Source organism: Tamandua tetradactyla, chromosome 8 (assembly GCF_023851605.1).
Source record: "Tamandua tetradactyla isolate mTamTet1 chromosome 8, mTamTet1.pri, whole genome shotgun sequence".
Classification (NCBI taxonomy): Eukaryota; Metazoa; Chordata; class Mammalia; order Pilosa; family Myrmecophagidae; genus Tamandua; species Tamandua tetradactyla.
Genome location: NC_135334.1, coordinates 188,142 through 211,492, shown reverse-complemented (window position 1 = coordinate 211,492; position 23,351 = coordinate 188,142). Strand labels below are relative to the sequence as shown.

Sequence of the window (23,351 nt, the reverse complement as noted above, 5' to 3'; positions counted from 1 at the left end):
CCATGCACTCCCTTCCCTTATATCAGCCAATCACTAAAGAAAGGAATTAGGAGGCAGATCCAAAGACTGCTGCTACTACCTCAATAGCTGAGTGAAGTCATATTTGCAACCATGGCCCTCTTGCTGGGTCAGAGTTGTTTGAATGCAGGTTTGGTCTCGTCCTAAATTTGCCTAATCAGATTCTCTCTCTCTGTCTCATAAATTTGAGACTAGAACAAATACTCTTTAAACATGAGATGTTTGCTGGCTCAGAAGTAATAAAACCTAAGGATATTGTAGGGGTGGTCATCTCTCACCTATTAAGTGCGCAGAGAATTGTGTACAGAAAAGATCTTTTCTGTAGACGAAAAAAACAGATTCTTAGGTAGATTATGTAGAGATTAGAAACTATATCTATGGTTTATTATGAGAGAGAAAGATATCATTCTGCCAGGGTCTCTGAGAGCTTTCTAATCCCTATGATTCAAGTCCTTTTAAGAACCAGATGAACTTCTGTGGGTCCCAGGGCACCCCCTTATAGGATTATAGTTCCTCTCCTTTTCTTCTTTAAGTTTAATTGAATTGGTTTCTGTTTCTTAAAATCATAAGAACTTTGACTGAGGATGCTCCTATACCTTATTACTGAAAAATAAAAAGTGGTAGCATCCATGATGCCACACCCCATGGCCTACCAGCTCAGCACAGAGCTTGTCCATGTTTCCAGTGCAGCTTCTTGATCCTGGTTCTGGGGGGAGCAGAGGAAACTTTTCCTTGAACACATAACGTGAGCATGTATGTCTGTCCTGATCTGCCTGGGAGTGGCCTGAGGGACTAACCAGGACACTCATCACAGGCTCACCACCCAAGAACTTGCCCCATATGTAGAATAGAGTTTATAGTACACTCTTCCAGAATGCTGTGGGAGAGCCATTAGGTTCTGGCTGCTTCAGGCAAGGAATAGCTTGCTGTGGGGACACAGAATACAGTGTCCAGGAGGATGAGGAAATGGTTTCCTATGGAAAAGGGGACATTTATATCCCTGTAAATGGGGGAATTCCTGAAGACACATGTGCATGCCCAACATAGGACCTGTGCACAGAGAAGAACAGGAAGGACCTTTTACTTTCATTAGTTCCTAGAATTTACAGAAAGCTCTGTAATAACATCAGCTAACTACAAGTTTAAGAAACAGACCACAGAGAATCTAAACAGTGATAGCACACAAATATAACAAAATATCCAACTTTCAGCAAAATAAAACAAAATGTACAAAGAAACATGAAGAGATGGCCCACACAAAGAAGTTTATAGCAGTAGAAAATGTCAATGAAGACAACTTGCCCTGGAACATACCAAAAACTTTAAAAAAAATAATGGTCTTAAATATGCTCAAACAACTAAAGGAAAACATGGCTAGAGAACTAAATGAAATCAGGAAAATGATAAATGATCACAAAGTAAATATCACTAGAGATGGAAATTTTGAAAAAGAATCAAATTTAGCTAAAAACCACAGTAACAGAATTTAAAAAGTCCTCCTAGAGGGACTGAACAACATATTGGAGCTTACATAATAAAGAACCAGAAAAACTTGAAGATAAGATAACTGAAGATCATTTAGTCTGAGGAACAAAAAAAGAAAGAACAAAGAAAATTGAATAGGGTCTGAGAACTGTGGGGCACTATTATCAATACCAATATATACACTGTGGAACACCCAGAAGGAGAAGAAAAAGAAAGGCCTGGAGAGAATATTTGAAGAAATAATGGCTGAAATCTTCCTAAATATAACAAATGATATTCATATATATATCCAAGATGTTCAATGAACTCCAACCAAAGTAAAGCAGGCTCACACTGTGACATATTAGAACCAACTGTCAAATGCAGACAATAAGAGAGCCTTCCGCAAACTTCAAAAGAGAAACAACTTGTCACATACAAGGGAGCATCAATAAGATTAAGTGTGGAGTTCTCATCAGAAATCCTAGAGGCAGAAAGGCAGTGAGATGACGTATTTAAGGTGGTAAAAGCATAACTTGCCAACCAAGAATTTCATACCAGCAAAACTGTCTTTCAAAAATGAGAGAGCAATTAAGACATTCCTGGATAAACAAAAGCTAAAAGAATTCACTACACCAATTTCTACAAGAGATGCTAAAAAATTTTTCAAGTTGAAAGTAAAGTCAACAATAGACAAAACAGTGAAGCTACCTGAAGAAATAAAAATTCCAGTAAGGGCAATGACATGGTTAAATATGAATGTCAATTCTATTGTATTTTTGGTTTTTAACTCGATGTATTTCCTACATGACCTAAAAGCAATTACAAAGCATGAAATGATAAGTCAGCGGTTTGGGACTCATATGTATAAACATGTAATTTATGGCAACAACCAGGTAACAACAGGGGTATGGAGGGGTGTAAAAACATATTTTGTGTATACTATTGAAACTGACTTGATACCAAAGCAAACAAGATTTTGACAGCTTTAGGATTTAAAATTTTAAGCCCCACGATAACTACAAAGAAATGAGTATATGTAAAGTTTTAGAGATAGAAATTAGAGTATAGGTTTCCAGGGCTGGGAGAAAGAGGAAATGAAGATTTTATGCATAATGAGTACAGTGTTTCTGTCTGAGAACCTAGGAAAGCTTTAAGAATGGATCATGTTGAGGGTACTGCATCATTGTGAATATGATTAATCTCTCAATGATATGCTTGGGAGTGGTTGAGAGGGAAAGTTTGTCATGTATATATGATCCCACAATTAAAAGGAAAACACAAAGAAGAGCAACTAAGAGACAATGACAAATGAAATATGTGATCCTGGAAAGGTTATATTACAGAGGAGAAAGGCTCAAAAGGGTGTTACTAGAACATATGAAAAAAATGAAATATACACTGAAGCTTTATAACAATGTTAATTTTATGAACTTGAGAAGTGTGCTCAAAGGTGGTTACATAACTAAATTTCCTTCTTGTTAGAAAATATACACGGCAGTATAAAGAGTCCAAGGAGGATATTATATATAACATCCAAATGTTCAGAAAATTCATAAATACATCAAACAGAGGATAGACAGATGCATAGATGACTGATACATGAACAAGTAGAATATGGTCAATTTGGCAAAATGTTAAAATGAGTGCATCTGAGCAAAGGGTGATATGGGAGCACATTGGAGTTCTCTGTAAGGGGTTTGTAATACTTTTGCAACCATCCTGAAAGTTTGAAATTATTTCAAACTAAAAAACTTTACACAATGTTACAGTAGACAAAACTAGGTGGTAAAATGGAAACAAGATTCTCCTACACTGTTGGTGGGTTTATGAATTGGTACAAACTACAGTATCTACTAAAACTAAAAATACTAACACCTAAAAGACAGAAGTTCCATTTCTATGTTTATATTCCACAGAAAAGCACATATCTGTTCACCACAGACCTGAACAAGAATGTCTAGAGAACACAATTTTTTTTAACTTAGACATTTTTTCTTCTAATACCACCAGTCACAGAAGACTAATAATTGTACTACCAAGTATGAATTTTTATGTTATCAATATATTACTATTTTCTCCATTTGTTAAACAAAAAAACATACTGAGATACTTTATGTTTTAGGTTGTAACCTATCGGAATGCAATATACCAGTAAGAGAATAGCTTTTAAAGGGGGAATTTATTAGGTTGCAAGTTTGCAGTTCTTAAGATCATGAAAATGTACAAACTAGGGCATCCAGGGAAAGATACCTTGATTCGAAAAAGGTCGATGGGTCCAGAACACCTCTGTCAGCTAGAAAGGCCTATGTGACATCTGCTAGCTTTCTCTCCTGGCCTCTCATTTCACAGGATTCCTGGGGTGTTCTTCTGCATCTCCAAAAATCTCTGGTTGTGTGGCTCTTTCGGCTCTGTGGGCTCCCTCCTAAAGCGGTCCAGTAAGCAACTCCACCTTGAACGGGCAGAGACAGATCTCCATGGAAATCATCTCATCAGAAGTTACAACAATTGTGTGAGTCACATCTCCACAGAAACAATAAAAAAGCTCCTACCCAGCAATACTGAATGAGGATTAAAGAACTTGGCTTTTCTGGGATATACAACAGGTTCAAACTGGCATACTTTATTACCTTTATTTTTCCTATTTATTCCAGAATATTTCTGACTTCATTTATCTTGTTTCTTTGTCCCTTCCTCCTTTCTCCCATCACTCCAATAACCTATAATCTGCTTTCTATCTTTGCAGCATTATACTTAGCATCCAAATTGTGGGAACTACTCAAATTCCCAGTCACAGTAAAATGTATAAACAAATGGGTTACAGTTTCCCATTAGGATACTTTACAGCACTTAGAATAACTAGGTAAATAATACATATGAATCTCATGAAAATATTGAACAAGGAATTCAGACACAAAATATTTAATACTATATGAATTTATTTATGCAAATTTCAAAACAAAGCACAACTCATCTATGCTGCTCAAAGACAGAATATTGGTTGCCATGTGGAATAAGTGAAGGGAAACAGGTTAGCGGGGTTTGGGGGATCTGGCAATGTGTGAGTCTTGATCTGAATGATAAATACGGAGCTCAATTTGTAAACAGTCATCAAGCTGTACACTGATGATTTATGTACTTTTCTTCATTTATATTATACTTCAAAAACCATTTTAAAGATCATATTTTAATTACTCAGTTCCTTCCTTTGAGGTGTTGGTGCCAATGTCAAATTCCCAGACCTCCACACTCCTGGTAAATAAGAGGGACATGAAGCATAATAGATTGCTGGCTAAAAGAAGGAAAAGACTTGCTTTCTCAACCCACAGCCTCACTCCCCACGTTTAAAGACAGTAAAAGCCTGTATTGTATCGTTGAGATTTCTGCTTTGTGGAGGAAGGAAACCTACTCCAAAGAACTGCAAAACCGTAAATGAAAATATATGATGAGTACTTATGGCAGAAGAGCTATGATGGGGCCCATGTTGATACACCCAAGTATAGCTGGTCTCCTGAAACTCTTTAATTTCTTTCCTGTTCAGTTCCTGTACAGCTCACATTGTACCTCTTACTTAGCACAAGTCAGGGAGCAGAGCCTCTAGGAGCCACGGAACTGTTCTGCAGGGGAATACTTCCCACAGTATTTGCAATCCAGGAGATTCTCTTTCTTATCTAACTCAATAGCTGGACTGTTTCCTCCCAAGGAGCCACCTAATTGATTCTCGCTCAGCCTTATGTATAGGCCAGTTTGTAAGGCTTCTCCAACTCTTTCAGTAACAGAACAATCACCAGGAAAGATTCTGCTCCTTCTTGGATAAGAAAGCCTTCAATGTTCTGGTGGGAATCTGGGACTTCACAATGGCCTGTGGGAGTTCTGAGTCACATCATGGCTAGAGAAGGAGATGATGCATTGGGGGAGGGGCCAAGGCTACTAAGTTCACGGGCCACCAGTTCAGCTTCTCTCCAAAACTTCTCTTCTTCTCCATGACCTCTGGGCTCTCTGCTCCAGGAGATGCCTTGGCAGCAGACTGAACCAAATGCAGAGACATCTCTCTCCTCCTCCTTCCATCTGACAGCCAAAGTCAGGGGCTTTCCCAGCAGGTGCACAGACCACACGGAGAAGGGAGAAGGGATAAGGGATAAGGGCTAGGACATGTGAATTAGTGGTAGCCCCACACTTTACTACATGTGCTATTCCCTGCACAAGGGAACTGAGGGTCCAATGTGGGAGGGCACTCCTGCAGTGTACCAGGTGTCTGGGACGAAGATGGCAAGGAGACCAAATGGCCTGACTAGCTGGTTGCACTGTACCTGGAAGTAGGTTCAGTAGCTGCCAGCTGTGCCAGCCCCAAAGTCTGTGCCTGGGCTGTAGCTGGCTGTCAGGTGCCCACAACTTGCACAGGGATATGGGGTGGAGGTTGCTGGGTAGCTGACATCATAGTAGCCCCTATGAGGAAGCTTGATAGGTGCTACAGGTAGTTTGGATGGGACTGGGTGGCTTGAGGGTCAGGTGGGAGGGACAAGGGTGAAAAACAAGCATGGGCTGTACAACCAGGGTATAGGCTTGATGCCGGGACTGGGAAGGTGCGACCTGGCTGAAGGGATGAGAGCTGTGGCTTGTTGCTACTGCTGGTCCAACTCGAGGCCAAGAGCTATGAGGAGTAGCTGGGATTGACGATGCTGGAACTCCTCCTGGTGGTGGATGGCAATCTGCTGCTGGATCATCACCTGTTTCTGCTGAAGGTGGCTCTGTTGCTGTTGCTGAATCAGTGAGTGGAGCTGGATCTGTGCATAGGAGGTTGAGCTAATAAGAAGCTGGCTGGAAGCAGGTCTAGCTGTCTGTGTCAGGTTCCATTTCCATGCCCACATACTGACCACTTCCCTCTACTTCATTCTTCTTGGTCACTGTACTTTCTGCCTCTGTCTGGCTGCCCTGGCTCACAGCCACTGTTTGGGCTGCAGGCAAGGGGGCACCACTCCCATGACCTTCCTGAAACAATTCCCATGATCACCTATTCCTGAGGAAGGCAATTGACTCAAACCCCCAAATGCCTGGCCACTTCCTCCTGAAACCATGGACCCTGGGAGACTATTCTCACTGCCTCTGCCAGCTTGATTAAGGTTGAGGGACTAGCCTGTGGCCCCATTGGAAAGCCTGAGACACAGCTAGGGTATGGCTAGAGACCCAAGAAAGGCTAGAGGCAGAAGAGGCTCCAGCTTCTGAGTAAAGCCTTGAATTTGAGGTCTTGAGCTGGGGCCTGTTGGTTCCCCACCACCAAGTTCTGCACCTGATCTGCAACTGCACTGGATATACACAAACTGTTTCTCATCCTAGAAGAACATACAGATTACTTAAGAAAAAGAAAGTAGAAGAACTCAAATTGCCTGATACTAAAACTTACTACAAAAGTACATTAAGAAAGTGTGATCTTGGCACAGAGAAAAATGGAAAGGAATAGAGAGTCTACATGTAGAACCATACATACAGTCAACTGAGTACAATCCTTTCAATAAATGTGATGGAACAACTGGGCAACATATAGAAGAAAAGCTTTAGACAGCATATAGAAGAAAAGTTTTGTACCACTTACCCCAAAATTCACTCAGAACAATTTGCAAGTTTGTACATAAGATGCAAAATTACAAATCTTTTAGAAGGCAATAGAAGAGAAAACCTGTATGACCATACATTTGCTGATGAGTTTTTAAATGCAACATCTACAGAAAGAGTCTTGAAAGGAGAAAAGTGGTAATGGGACCTTTTTACTACAATATTTTACATTGAAGTTACTGCTAACAAATAAAGAGATTGGCCCTGCACTGGGAGAAAGCTTTGCAAAACAGATATACTAAAAATGACTTGTACCAAAATTTATAAAAGACTCTAAGACAGACAATAAAACAAACCACCCAATTAAAAATTGGGTAAAGGACTGAGCAGATACCTAAAAAAATTAGGTATACAGTTGATAAACAAGCACACATAAAGATACTCAACATCTGTCATTACAGAAAAGCAACTTAAAACCACAATGAGAGACATTATACACCCTTCTAGGAATGGCTAACGTCCAAAGAGCAGATAATACCAATTATTAGTGATGATGTAGAACAACAGGAACTCTCAATTCACTCTTGGAGGGAACACATAATGGTACAAACACTTTACAAGATATTCTGGTATTTCTTACAAAGTAAAATATCTCTGCACGTAATTCATCTTACCCAACTGTGCTGGTTTGAAGCTATTATGTACCGCAAAAAAAAAAAGCCATGTTTTAATCCTGATCCAATCTCATGGAAGCAGCCATTTTTTTCATAATCCTGATTCAAAACTATAGGGTGGAAACTTTGATTAGGTTATTTCCATGGGGATGTGATGCCCAATTATGGGTGTGACCTTTTCCTTAGATGGAGATTTGACACCATCCATTTCAGGTGGGTCTTGATTAGCTTAAGAGAATCCCTTAAGAGAAGAAACATTTGGAGAGAGCCAATATAGATGTTTAGTGATCTAGACAGAACCTGAAGAGAAGAAATCTTCAGCCCCAGCAGATGCTAGGCTAAGAGATGAAACCCAGAGTTTTGTCCTGGAGAAGCTAAGTGAAGGCCCACAGACACCAAGTGAGGAGCCTTCACAGAGAAGAGAAACTGAAAGCAAGAGAGATCAGAAGCAAGAGACCAGGAGGTGCCATGTGCATTCCCAGCTGACAGAGGTGTTCCGGACGGCATTAGCCTTTTTTGAGCAAAGGTAACCTCTTGTTGGTGCTTTGATTTGGACACTTACATGGCATAAGAAGTGTAAACTTGTAATTTATTAAATTCCCTTTATAAAAACTGTTCCATTTCTGGTGTATTGCATTCTGGCAGCTTAAACTAATACACCAACTTTGATAGCTAATGTCCACATTAAAAAAACAAACAATACACACATACTTATTGCACGTTTCAGTTATAATGACTAGAAACCAGAAGAAACCAAGATGTCCTCCACTAGGTGAATGGAAAATCAAACTGCGGTAAAATCATACCCTGTGCTACTATTCAGGAAATAAAACCAAAGCACTAGTCTGCCACATAAAGACATGGATGGATGCATCTCAAATTCATACTGCTAAGAGAAAAAAGCCAGTCGGAAAATGCTGCATACTGCATGATAATGCTACATACCATATGATAAGGCCACATCTATTACATTCTATGAATGGAAAAATTACGGAGATGGTAAACAGATTGGTGGCTGCCAAAAATTCATGGTGGTAGGGCAGAGGATTGAACAGGTGAAGCATTCTGAATGATAGTTAATTGTGCTACCTGCTTCTTTGAATTTCCCAGATCCAGAGAATTTTATATCACAAAGAGTAATTATAAACGTATGTAAATTTTTAAAATCTATTAAGAGGTAGATGAAATTCAAATGTGAGTTGGGAATCTAACTGAATTATAAATGTGTACAGCAAATATACTGCACGTGGGAAGAGAAAAATGTGATGACCCAAGTAACTTTGAAATAAGTGAAGTCACTAAGACTATGGACAAAAGGACCTATGCATAAGTATTGAGCTCTGATAAGGTTCTTGCCCAGATGAGTGATGGTTATTAATTGTGAAACTACTGTACATGTACACTGGAAATGAACAATCAATTCAATAGATGCCAGAATGTGGGAGACAGGTTTTCACTGTTGGAGTGGGAGGTTACAAATAAGTCATGGGAGAAAGCTGAAATGATGTATTTGGTGATAGAATAGAGTTTGAGACATGGGTATGAGCTCATGATTAGCTTAATATAGATTGTTCCATATAGAAATATTTATAATACTGAGTTGTATATACAAAGCTTAGGATAGCCACATGAATTCCCTGACACTGTCAGCAGAGAGGGTGAAGATTTAAGGACAGCCCCGATCTACATTTTTGATGCTATTCTAAAATAAAAGGAGCTAGTTCTCCTTTCAGAAAAGGCTGATGAATCTAATTCTGGGGAAGAAACATAAAAGGCAGTCCTAGAGAATCTTCTTACTTTTTGGTGTCCAAAAAGTAAGAAATTACAAATCAACAATGACAATTACACACACAGACACACACACACACTCACAAATATGTGTAAAACAGGAGCAAATTGAAAGATCTCCTAATAGCCAAAACCGGAATAATTTGAACAACAAATCACATGGAATTGCATTATAATCCAAAGTACAAGATGAATATGAAATGACCAAATTATTTAACTGATAAATAAATGGGGAAGAGTACAATTACCCTATCCAAAAAAATTCTTATTTATTGATACACACATACACACACACACACACACACACACTTATCCACCAAGAAGGTGGAACAAAATTCCCAGCTCCTTAAAAGTGGGCTGAGTATATGACTTCCTTCCAAAAACTAAAAACAGTTTTGATGGGTGGGTAGGGGGTGGGGAGGCGGGAAGAGTAACTTTACAGTGGAGAAACCTGACAAGTAACACCTCAGCTGTGTGATGAGAAGGTAAACTACCATAAGTCATTTTGAGAGTAATATACCTTTGTTATAGAATGAGGAAGACACTTTACCACTGTGATCTTCCCCCTATCCTGCAAAAAAAAAATTTTTTTAAAGGCATTTGTAAAAAAAATCTTCCTCAACATGTTTAAGGGCAGTTCTGAAAAACCAATAGATAACATCATACCCAATGAGTTAAGATTGACAATTTTCCTGCTCATATTGGATAGAAGATAAGAAAGCCTTCTTTTACCTCTACTATTCAAATTTCTACAAGAAGTTCAAGCTAAAGAAATGCAACCAAAAAAAGAAAGAAAAAGGCATCCAAGTTGAAAAGAAATAAGCAAAACTATCTCTATTAACAGACAAAATGACCCTACATATAGGAAAATCCCAAAGAATCCAAAGGGAAACCATTAGTCCTAATAAAATAAATCAGAAAATCTGGGAAATACATTGTGAACATACAATATCAATTGATGTGGTATATAAATGTTATGATATATTATGAAGCTGTAGGAAGGAATGAAGTTGTGCTGCATGCAACAACATGGATAAGCCCTTCTAATCCTATATATGTGTGCCTTCATCATGAAAGGGTCTTTGACACCAATTTGAAAAGGTAAAAACTGACCAAAGACACCTGGAGGCCTTTTCTGACTCTTGGGTGAGATGCCAAAAGACGGAATAACTCTCTGGGTATGGTGATTCCCAAGGTCCCAGGGCAGTCCTGCCATCAGCAGCACTTCACTTCCCAATGCTTCCTAAGTCCCAATCCAATCTGAACTCCCAAGGCCATCCTGGATGTCTATAATTTAAGAAAGAACTAATAAATTTTTAAATAGTAATTCACTTTCAATTAACGAATGACTTGTAAACAAAGAAAGGATATCTTCAAGCATTTGTCCCTCCACCCCTGTGCCAATTAGAAGCTATTTTGTATACCAGAAAAGCCACGCTCTAATCTTGACCTAGTCTTATGGAGGCAGCTGTTTTCTTCAATTCTCATTCAATATTGATGAGTGAGATCTTTGTTATTGTTTCCCTAGAGATGTGACCCACCCAACTGTGGATGGTAACTTTTGATTAGTTGACTTCCGTGGAGATGCATCTTCACCCATTCAAGGTGGGGTTGCTTATCGTTGCCCATTAAGAAAGAACTATTTTGACAGGATACCCGGTTAAATTTGAGAATGATTAATTTTTTAGTATAAGTATGTCCTGAATAGCAACTGGGTGTCCTGCATTTTTATTTGTAAAATCTGGCTACCCAATGTATGGGGAAGTTTCATTTTTTAATGTTAAATTATTGTGTCACTTGAATTTTAACAGTGACTACTGGAGAGGGCCAGGAGCAATCAATCAGGCCCAAGCAGGGAAAGTCCCCACAACATTGGGGCGGAATGTCCCCAAGAGTTAAACAATAACCAATGTTAGAAAACTGAGAGAACAGGATGTGTTTTGGCAACAGCTAACAGCATTTTTCTGCTTCTATGATATGCTTGCTTGCTAGCAACTGCAAAACCACAACATGATTTTAGCCTTCTAAGCACAACTTGACTCTAGGGGCTGCTCTCTGAATCTTCCTTCATAGAGGTTTCTGAGGAAGTCACTGGCCGGCTAATAAAGACTCCAAATTGGCTTGCAGTTTTGAATTATGTGGTCTCTCTTTCAGTGCACCCCACAACAACCATGTATTATATTGTGGTAATCATGAAAAATATCTAAAATACTGTTTTTAAATTACTTTATGTCCATAAGGTAGAATATTATGTTGCTGTTAAAAAACATTTTTGAATGTTTAATGACATGAAAAAAATCCTTAAGTTAACATCAGTTTTTAAAAGCTGCATCAGAATTATAAATACAATATAATCCTATTTTCAAAAATTTACATATAATTCATTAAAATAAGCAGAGAAAACAAGTGGAAGGAAATATCTCAGAATGTCATGATTGAGTATATATATTCTACAGAAAAATTATAGATGCCTGTTTTCTTTTAGCACTCTTCTGTATTTTTGCAGTTTTGACAAGCATGAACTTGAAGAAAAATTCATATCACAAATTCTGCATTTGCTATGTTAAGTAAAAAGAGCAGGTTGTAAAATTAGTATACTATGTGAACTTAATTGTATAGTGTCATGGTCAGGTTCATGTGTAAACTTGGCCAGATGGGTAGTAACTGTTTGTCTGGTTGGGCAAATGCTGGCCTGTCTATTGCTATGAGGACATTTTACAGAATTAAATCATGACCATATCAGCTGCATCAACACCTGATTCCATTTGTAATCAGCCAGGAGTGTCTTCTGCAATGAGTGACACTTAATCTAATCACTGGAAGGCTTTTAAGGAGGATTCAAAAGAGCCAAGCTCTCTTCCTGCTTCAGCCAGCAAGCCTCTCCTGTGGAGTTTGTCCAGACTATCCATTGGAACTGTCAATTTCACAACCTACCCCACGGATTTTGGACGATACGTTCCCATAGTTACATGAGACACTTTTATAAATATTATATTTGCGAATGTTTCCTCTTGATTTTGTTTCTCTAGAGAACCCTAACTAATACAGCTTGGTACAAGGAGTGGTTCTTCAGAAACAGGATCTTAAAAATGGGTTTTTATGAATGGTTTTCTACTCTGACTGGACTCAAAGGCACTGATGACTCTGATTCCCATAATCAGAGTGATACTTCCAATCCATGGGGTAGGTTGGCAAAAGAGATAGTCAAAATATCACCATTGGATTCTTCTAATGCTTCACTTGTACGAACCAGGCTCTGGGGGATAATTTTTGACACCTTTACAGAGTTTTGTGGAAATAAGAGGTATAAAGATGTTCGCTGGGTGTTGTTAGATATGTTGTATACATTAAAGAGTGAAAGAGATGGGCTTAAGTCTTCAAATGAGAAGATTAAGCACCATCTGACAGCTATAGAAGATTCTCTGAGTGTCCTGAAGGAAAATCTTATTTACTGTAGCTGTAGACTTGATATGTCCAAAAACCAGACTCAGAATCTTATCGTTAGAGTTGCAACTTTACAACGTAAACTGAAATATCAATCTTGCATGGTGTCTGCTGTTAAAGTGAGGGCAATGATTGGAAAGGAGTAAGACCCTGAAAAATGGGATGGTGACACATGGATTGATTTGGGCCCACTAAGCAGAGATTCTGCATTCAATATTATACTTTGAGGGGTTAGAAAAGGCATTAATACTTTGTTTCAATGGTTGGTTAAAACATGGATCAAAGGTGGCCGGTATTACCTGAGGTTGAAATGCCAGAATGGCCCTGATATAATGTAGATGAGGGGATCCAGAGACTTAGAGATTGGAATGTTAGAGTGGATTTATCATGCAAAGCCTGCTCTTATACCCCAGGAATATCTGGAGGATGCACCTTTTACCAGAACAGTAAGAAATAAATTTGTGAGACTAGTGCCATCATCCCTGAAGAGCTCTGTAGCTACAATTCTCTGTAGGTTAGATATTACTGTGGGAACTGCTGTCACTGAGCTGGAATCCTTAAACACAGTGGGGATGACCGGATCCTAAGTTGGCAGAAGCCAGGTGGCAGCACTTAATCGCCAAAGACAGGGTGGATGTGGCTATTATAATAGATAGCAAACTCAAAGCCAGAGTCAAAATAATCTGACTCACAGAGATTTGTGGTGGTGGCTAGTAAATCTTGCAGTACCTAGAAATACAACAGAAGGGCAGTCTATTAAATTCTTGTTTGAGCTGTATAAACAAATGAGTTCTAGTTCAAGTGAACAGAAGTCTAACCTGAATTACAAAAACACAGAGTCATGGTCCCTTAATCAATTTCTAGACTTGGCTAGCAGATGACACCATGTTCGCCATGTGTCCTTTCAACTGAGAGAGAAGCCCTGACTGTGTTCACCATGTGTCTTTTCACTTGAGAAACCTTGACCTTCATCAGCCTTCTTGAACCAATCTGTTTTTCCCTGGGTGCCTTAGATTGGACTTTTCTATAGACTTAATTGGGACATTTTCTCAGCCTTAGAACTGTAAACTAGCAACTCATTAAATTCCCCTTTTAAAAGCCATTCCATTTCCGGTATATTGCATGCCGGCAGCTAGCAAACTAGAACAGATTCTGGTACCGGAGAGTGGGGTACTGCTGCTGTGGTTTACAAATACCAAAGATGCTGGAACAGCTTTTGAAATGGATAAGGGGAAGATTCTGGAAGAGTTGTGAGGAGCTTGATAGAGAAAGCGATCCTTGTCTTAAAATGGCAGATAATCCGGCAAAGATGACTAGTGGCTTTGGCTGGAAGGCAGATTTTAAAAGCCATGAAAGGAAGCTGATTACAACAGGGGAATATTGGCAGAAGTAGAGTTTTTCTCAGGTGGACATCTTTTGCCCCAGATGTTCCAACTACAACCTTCAAAGTTTTCAAGGTGTGGTTCAATTTTCACAGCCACTAACTCCAATCATTCTCAACTACAAGGACATATACTGGGGTTTTTACTCTTTAAAAGCAATATTGATTAATCTAATTTTAGTTTAACTGCTGTCATTAAATTAATGCTATAATTGATGTCCTTTTGAAATTCAATATTACTATAATTTCCTGGATGGCAGCTTACAAATATATATTTACTTAATATAGCTGTTCTGAATAATTCCATTTTATTGAACCCTTTAGAATTAGACACTGTTTAACTATTGTGTTTTAATTGAAAAAAAAGGTCTAGCAGTAGTTTTTCTTTATTTAACATAACAGCATACAAACATTCTTTCCATATGATCATTCCATTCTTGATATACAATCAATAACCCAGAATATTATCACATAGTTGTAAATTCATTATCATGATAATTTCTTAGAACATTTGCATCAGTTCAGAAAAGGAAATAAAAAGAAAACAGAAAACAATTCAAATATATCATACCCCTCACCGCTTCCTTTCATTGATCACCAGCATTTAAATCTACCAAATTTATTTTAACATTTGCTCTCCCATCATTTATTTATTTTTCATCTATATGTTTACTCGTCTGCCAATAAGGTAGATAAAAGGAGCATCAGACACAAGGTTTTCACAATCACATAGTCACATTGTGAAAGCTATATCATTATACAATCATCTTCAAGAAATATGGCTACTGGAACACAGCTCTACATTTTCAGGCAGTTCCCTCCAGCTTCTCCATTACACCTTAACTAAAAAGGTGATATCTATATAATACGTAAGAATAACCTCCAGGATAACTTCTCGACTGTGTTTGGAATCTCTCAGCCACTAACATTTTATTTTGTCTCATTTCGTTCTTTCCCCTTTTGGTTGAGAAGTTTTTCTCAATTCCTTGATGCTGAGTCCCAGCTCATTCTAGGATTTCTGTCCTACGTTGCCAGGAAGGTCCATACCCCTGAGAGTCATGTCCTATGTAGAGAGGGGGAGGGCAGTGAGTTTGCTTGTCATATTGGCTGAGAGAGAGAGAGGCCACATCTGAGCAACAAGAGGTTCTCTTGGGGGTGACTCTTGGGCCTAATTTTAAGTAGGCTTAGCCTATCCTCTGCGGGGTTGAGTTTCATATGAACAAACCCTAAGATTGGAGGCTCAGCCTATTGCTTTGGTTGTCCCCACTCTAGCAGTTTTTTTTTTATTATAGGCTTGGTGTTTAAATGTTAATGCATTTTACAAACAAAAACAAAATCCATACAAAACAAACAACTAGTGGCATTTCTTACACCTCAAAATATACACAATGGTTTAAAGATTACTTGTGAATTTGTCTGTTGATGTCTGCTTCAAATACAAGGTTTCATTAAAATATATATATACACACACACAAGCAGTTAATTCACCACCAGAGATATGAGAAAGATCACCAATACAAGTTTTCTTGATTTATTTCTGAACACATCACAATGTGCTGCTCCCACGAGAAAGTCAGGCTCTCGCAACACAACCCTATTATATCCCTGATATCTCCCTGAGCACTTACAGTGGATCTTTAAAGGAGGCTGGCATTCTGTGTGAATTTCCTCTTGAGATGAGGTATGCAGAATACCAGCATACTGTAGAAAACAGTTCACTGTGGGGAAAGTTGATTGTATGCCTAGGAAAAAACTGCCCATTTCCGACAATATTGAGGAAATAAGTGTGGTGAAACAGCTGTACAAAAGACTTTAAAATAATGTCATCAAAGCACATCTGTATAGAATTAGAAATACTTGAAAATCTTGCTGTTATAAAGCTGTCACTACTTCAGATTCTTGACTCATTCCACCTTAGTTTGATATCAGAAGGCCCTTGAATGCAAAGTTTTATTCAGAGTGTGTTGTCACACTTGGCCAGGTGAGCATACCTAGTTTTGTTGCTGCGGACATAAGCCAATGGTACGTGAACCTCATCTGTTGCTAATTACATCTGCAGTCGGCTAGGAGGAGTGTTTGCTGCAATGAGTGACGTTTGACTTAATTGGCTGGTGATAAATGAGAGAGTGCAACAGCAAAGCCTAAGCAGCTCAGCATTCCTCATTTCAGCACTCGCAGCTCAGCCCAGGCCTTTGGAGACGAAGAAAGAAGTCACCCCGGGGAAAGTTGTTGGAACCCAGGGGCCTGGAGAGATAACCAGCAGAGACCATCCTGTGCCTTCCACGTAAGAAAGAACCTCAGTGGAAAGTTAGCTGCCTTTCCTCTGAAGAACTAACAAAATAAACCCCTTTTATTAAAAGCCAATCCGTCTCTGGTGTATTGCATTCCAGCAGCTAGCAAACTAGAACACAGAGTATAACAAAACTTTTTACATAAACACAGTATCCATGTGAAGATCCACCCACAGCTATGTGAATTACCTAAATCTACCAGTAAACCACATTTGTTACTATTTAGGTATAAGGAATGAAGCTTTAGTAGCCATTACTCTAAGATTTTTAAGTGTACCTTTACATGCTTTGTTCCTTCAATCACATTGATGGTCCCCTACATTCCAAGCACTTTTCTAAGAAGTGGGATTATATTGGTGAGCAAGGCAGATGATGACCTCCCTCTAAGGAAGTTTATATTATTTCTATTCTGATTAATTCAAAATAAAACAAAAGCCCACAAGAAACTTGAGCATTATTAATCCCCAATTTCACAAAGAAGAAATCTAAGCTTTACCGAAGATGAGTCACATACCCAGCTCAGGTCAGTGGCAGTTAGGAAACCCAGCCAGGTCAAGGTACACCTGGTCCAGTGTTCTGTCACCCACAGCAGGCCCCCCAAAACAAGTGATCATCGTTTAATGTGAAAGACCTCAAATCACATAAAAACATTCCTTCTCTACAAAGGATACTATCCAAAGGGTCATTTTCCAAAAAATGCCCTGATAATTCGACTGTTTTTAAACTGCCTAGAAGTTCATTCATTGAAGTGTCAAGGCTAGGTATTAAAGCCTGCAGCAAAGCAGGCTCTCCTGAAAGCCCCAAAGTCCCAGATGTCTGTAGCCTCAAGCAGGGGTATGGAGGGAGGTGCAGAGGCAGCACAGGTATCCATCCTGCTACTCAGCCACCAACTGGCATCTGCCATGACTCCTTCAAGGCTAAGAGGCCTCTCAGGTTGGGTGTGCAAAGGCTAGAAATACAGGACTGATAATTCTCCTCTCACAACGGCTGGATCCAGATTGCACTGGGACACTAAACTATGTCTGGCAGCCAACTCTGAAAGGCCCAGAATCTTACAGTCAGGGATGTGCATGTGAGACTGCATGTGTGGCAAAGAAATACGAACAATTTTATAAGCTACACACAAGCCAGTTCATTATTTACATGCATATGATGAACAGTTATAAATGTGACTGTGGCAACTCGTTTATTATGGGGGAAAGTGGCTTGGCGATGAGGCTGTTCCATGAAGACATCCAGAGCTCAAGCAGGGATAAACCCAAGAGTCAGATGCCCTGTTAAATTCTACACCAGGAGAACTGAGGAAGAAGGAGATCCTATAGGAAGAACTATAATTCTCCCAGTGCAATTTCCTCTGCCCCTATGGAGTATTTCTTCTTCCCCCAAAATACCAACATCAAAACAGTAAACAGTAACAATTTATGTTTGAGAGATATGTCCACATGGGCATACCTTGTGATTATTTTAATGGGAGGTCCATGTTTTAATGGGTGCCCTGGTAGCACAACACGTTTGGTGACAGAATGCATATCTCTTTAGGTTGTTCTGCCCCTGCACCTTTTGTTTTTTTGGATAAGACAAACAAAAGGAAGAAAAGGGAAATGAAATCAGGGTACACACAGTCCTTCCTGCAGAGCACTCCAGGTGATGGAAGGCCTGAGGTGGACAGTATGGAACCCCCCAGTCTGCCCAGCCCTGTACAGGTATGCTTGGCCATGGTCACCTTTCCAGCTCTGAGCTCCTTCCGGGCTCAATACCCACCCTTCATAAGACAACATTTCTTTCTTGAATTTTCCTTACTGGGACACAGACCCCTTCCAGGCTCCATTCTGTTCTATCCAATCTTGCCAGCCTGGTGTCAGAAGAATCTTGCCAGCCTACTAGTGAACTCGGACCCCAACGGGATCTCTTACTAGGTGAAGAAAATATGAATTGCCAAGAACTGGCAGTTGGCTCTGAATTCCCAGCTTCACAAGCCCTTCCCTCCAAGTAACTAACTCTTTCACTCCCTGCTCCTTGCCAGTGATAGAACACCACAGGGAGAGCATGGACTTATTTATTCAACAAACAAATAAAAACTGACAAAAGCAGGGTAACATTATGGTATATTTTAGCTTATCACACTCTTTAAATGATCTTTGTTTTAACATGCAATATAGGAACATATCGTCTTACTTGGAAATAAAATCAGTATCTGAATTTGAGAACTTGTGTAGATACAACAACTTTGCCCTATCCAAGACTAGTCCTGAAAGATCATGACGAGATATCTTGTCTCCTTTGCTCTCACTTGTCTCACAATCTCGAATGTTATACCTTAGGGACAATGAATCTCTACCTGAACTGAGTCCTTACCTGCCAGTAACAGCCCCGTATGACTACAGGAAACCTAGATCCTCTGAACAAACGCTGTTCCTCCATAATATCCTAACGTTCCCACTTCCATTCTGCCACACTTACCAGCCAACCAACACCAGAATCTCCCTGGATTAGTTTCTCAAGTGTGGCTTGGATGGCGACCTGTCAAGATAGTGGCCTGGGAAACAGACAAAGGTCCCCAAAGGCTGGAAGCCAGGATGGACTTTCAGAAAGTGAATAAGCCTGAACTAGGTGTAGAACAGGTGTCCCTGCTGCCACTGGGCAAACATAAAGTCAAGTCTGAGGTTAATAACATAGCCAGAGGGTGGCCCGAAAGGAGTAGGGTATTGTTTCTACCTTCAAATTTCACAAAAGAATGTAATATCCTCAATATGGAGATACAGAGATGCCCACAGAGTGAGCAATTTTCCTTCAGCTTTACTGCTACCTGACCTGTTTAAGTGCCTGTTAATTTTAATATGTAGCTTGTGGACAATTAAATTCAAGCATTTAGGATATTCTCCCATAAACATACTTTTAGACAAAACCAACCTAGCAATCAAAGGGTAGAGCAAAAGTGACATAAATCACTCTGTATGGTGGACAACTGAATGATGAAAATTCACATCTCTTCATCCAGTTGACAAATGTTTGAGAACCATCTCTGTATCAGAGACTGTTTTGGGCAACATGGATACTTCTGGCCAGAGACCTAGTTCTATAACCCTCAGGGATTTGATCATCCACAGGAATGAAGGGTTATTAAAGACAAATAAAACCTAACATACAAACATTCTTAAGATACAAACAATTCACACATCAAGTACAATTAATGACTCACAATACCATTACATAGTTGTGTACTCATCACCATGATCATTTTTTTTGAACATACGCATTACTCCAGTAAAAGAAATAAAAAAGAAAAAACTCATACATACCATACCCCTCACCCCTCCTTCTCACTGAACATTAGTATTGCCATCTACCCACTTTATTTTAACCTTTGTTTCCCCTATTATTTCTTTATTTTTTACTCATCTGTCCATACCATAGATAAAAGGAGCATCAGATACAGGTTTTCACAATCACAAAGTCACATTGTAAAAGCTGTATCATTAAACAATCATCTTCAAGAAACAAGATAACTGGAACACAGCTCTACAATTTCAGGTACTTTCCTCCAGCCACTCCAATAAACTAAAAAGGGGATATCTATATAATGCCTAAGAATAATGTCCAGGATAATCTCTCAACTGTTTGAAATCTCTCAGCCACTGACACTTTATTTCGTCTCATTTTTCTCTTCCCTCTTTTGGTCAAGGTTTTCTCAATCCCTTAATTGTGGATTCCATCTCATCCCAGGATTTCTGTCCCACATTGCCAGGGAGGTTTACACCCCTGGGAGTCATGTTCCATGTAGAAGGGGAGGGAAGTGAGTTCATTTGCCATGTCAGCTTAGAGAGGTCATATCTGAGCAACAATCTAGAGGTGACTCTTAGGCCTAATTTTAAGTAGGCTTAGCCAAAACCTTTTGCAGGAATAGGTTTCACAAGGGCAAACCCTAAGATCGAGGGCTTGGCTATTGATTTGGCTGTCCCCATTGCTTGCAAGAATATCAGAAATTCTCCAAATGGGGAAATTGAATATTGCCCCCTTTGTCCCCATTCCCCCAAGGGGACTTTGCAAATACCTCTTTATTCATTGTCCAAAATCACTCTGGGATTTATCAGGGCATCAACTAACTCAGACAAACCAACAAAATCTCATGCCATAGTCAAGATTCCACAAACTTATGGTGTTAACTAAACTGACCATGCAAGTTAAATTAGGAAATGCATTACCCAAAATATAAATTATGTACCAAATAAACATCTCTTTCTTTAGTCTCACACAGAAATTGAAGTTTTAAAACATGGACAATATCATCTTTTATCCTGTCTTCTGATATACCTTAGTCCTATTCAGATCAGCTTCATTCATGTCTCTACTTGATGTCTGATCACTTTTTCAACTTTTTAAATAGTTCCTGTATGGGGTACTGCTGACTTTTATAGCTTCAGAGCTCTAATTCTAAATCTGAGGTGTCACACAAATATCCAAAGTTTCTGGGAAAGACCATGTAATACACAAACAGCTCAGAATCTCTGAATTTAGAATTAACACAGTTGGTAAGATTGTAAAATGGTGCCTCCATGGAACACAGTTTGGCAGTTCCTCAGGAAGCTAAATACATAATTACCATATGATCCAGCAATCTAGCTAGTAGATATATATACCCAGAAGTATTGAGAGCAGGGACTCGAACGGATATTTGCACACCAATGTTCACAGCAGTACTATTTACAATCTCCAAAAGATGAAAGCAGCCTAAGTGCCCATCAACCAATGAATGGATAAACAAAATGTGGTATATGCATACAACGGAATATTATAAAAATGCAAAAAGGAATGAAGTTCCCATGTACCTGAAAACATGGATTAACCTTGAGAATATTATGCGGGGTGAAAGAAAACGGCAAATATTAGATGATGTCACTAATATGAATGATAATTATTTATATGTATATAATTATATAAATATAAACCCACAGAGACAGATGCTAGAAAACAGGTTACCAGGAGATAGATTGGAGTAGAGAAAGGGGAGTTTATGCTTAGTTCGTAAAGAATTTCTACTTAGGTTGATTGCAAATGTTGGGAAATAGATGGTGGTGATGGCTGTACATTATTGTGAGTGTAATTAAAGGCACCATACTATGTCTGTGACTGTGAATGAAAGGGGAAGTTTGTACGAATTCTAGTAACATTCATACATGTTACTAGAATGAAAGAAAATAAACATGTAACTGTATACACAGTGAACCCTGTTTTGGGATGATGGGCTGGAGTTAATGTTAATAGTAAAAGAATTAAGAATAGGGTGGGCAATGGTGGTGCAGTGGCAGAGTGCTTGCCTGCCATGCCAGAGACCCGGGTTCAATTTCCGGAGCCTGCCCATGCCAACAAAAAAGTATTAAGAATATTCTCTCAAGATTTATAACAAATGTACACACTATTACAAGGTGTTAATAATAGAGTATATATGAAAAAAATACACCTAATATAAACTAGGGATTATGCTTAAAAGTACGATTTCAATATTCTTTCATGCAAAGGGTCAACAATGAGAGGCATATGGGAATGCTGTATTTTATATGTGACTTTTCTGTAAACTAAAAATGTCTCAAATTAAAAAATAATAATTTTTTAAACATTTTTGCTAAATGAAAGAAACCAGATGCAAAGTACTACATATTATATGATTCCATTTATATAAAATGTAAATAAAATTAAATCTAAAGAGACAGAAATAGATTAGTCATTATCTAAGAATGGGAAGGGTAAAGAAATTGAGAGGTGACTGCTAATGGGCATGGGGTTTTTCTTTTTGGAGTAATGAAAACATTCTAAAATTGAGTGAAGTGATAAATGCACAACTCCGTGATTATACTAAAAGCCACTGATTGATTATACACCTTCCGTGGACAGTATATGTGAATATATCTCAACAAAACTGCTTTTTCTAAAAAATGAGGGACAGATTAAGACACTCCCAGAAAAAAGAGAAAAAAAAAAAGCTAAGGACATTCACCACTATGAGACCTGCCCATAAGTAGTGCTAAAGAGTTTTTGTTTTTTGTGCTTTTTGCATGGGCAGGCACCATCTCTGGCATGGCAGGCAAGAACTCTGCTTGCTGAGCCAACATGGCCTGCCCGGTGCTAAAGAGTTTTTTAGAGTAAAAGGAAAGGACACATAACAATGGTTCAAAATAGCACAAAGAAAAAAAACTTAATCATATGGATAAGTAAAAATGCCACTAACACTGAAAATATTTTTGGGAATGTAAGAGTACTTCTTACATTTTACAGGTCTTACCTATAATTCCAATGTTAAACAGTAGACAAATTTTTGGTTTTGGACAATGTATATAGACATAATTTGTAAAAACTAAAACAGAAAGGTGGGGGGTAAGGGGATAGAAACTGAACGTGTGTGTGTGTGTAAGTCAGGATTCTCCTGAGAAACAGAACCAACAGGAGAGATCTGTATATATGAGATTTATAAAGGTATTTCATGCAACTGTGGGAATCCAAGAGTCCAAAATCCATAGGGCAGGCTGTGAAGCTGGCGGCTCAGATGAAGGGTATGGGCAAACTCCACAGGAGAGGCTCGCTGGCTGAAGAAGCAGAGTTTCTCTTCTTCCTTAAGGTCCTTCAATTGACTGTATTATCTCACTGTGGGAGATATGCCTTAGTTGATAGTAGATGCAATCAGCCACAGATGCAATCAAGTGACGGATGATTTAATACACCAGTCTTTAACCAGCCATGAATTTTCCT

The 23,351-nt window shown here is 38.9% G+C and overlaps 1 long non-coding RNA gene and 1 pseudogene across 18 annotated transcripts in view; both read right to left on the bottom strand.

Annotated features, from left to right (window-relative positions):
• LOC143643991 (uncharacterized) overlaps positions 1-23,351 on the bottom strand; it is a 160,315-nt gene that overhangs the window by 122,561 nt on the left and 14,403 nt on the right. For 4 of the 18 annotated variants that reach the window (XR_013156416.1, XR_013156415.1, XR_013156418.1 and 1 more), the window contains exon 5: positions 3,736-3,934. The exons of 11 other annotated variants lie outside the window; for them this stretch is intronic. This is a non-coding gene — a long non-coding RNA (uncharacterized LOC143643991). Of the gene's footprint in view, positions 1-3,735; positions 3,935-11,895; positions 23,350-23,351 lie in introns of those variants that run through there. 3 more of the 18 variants (XR_013156431.1, XR_013156423.1, XR_013156432.1) reach the window with 2 other exon arrangements.
• On the bottom strand, positions 3,943-9,608 carry LOC143643990 (polyhomeotic-like protein 1 pseudogene; annotated as a pseudogene).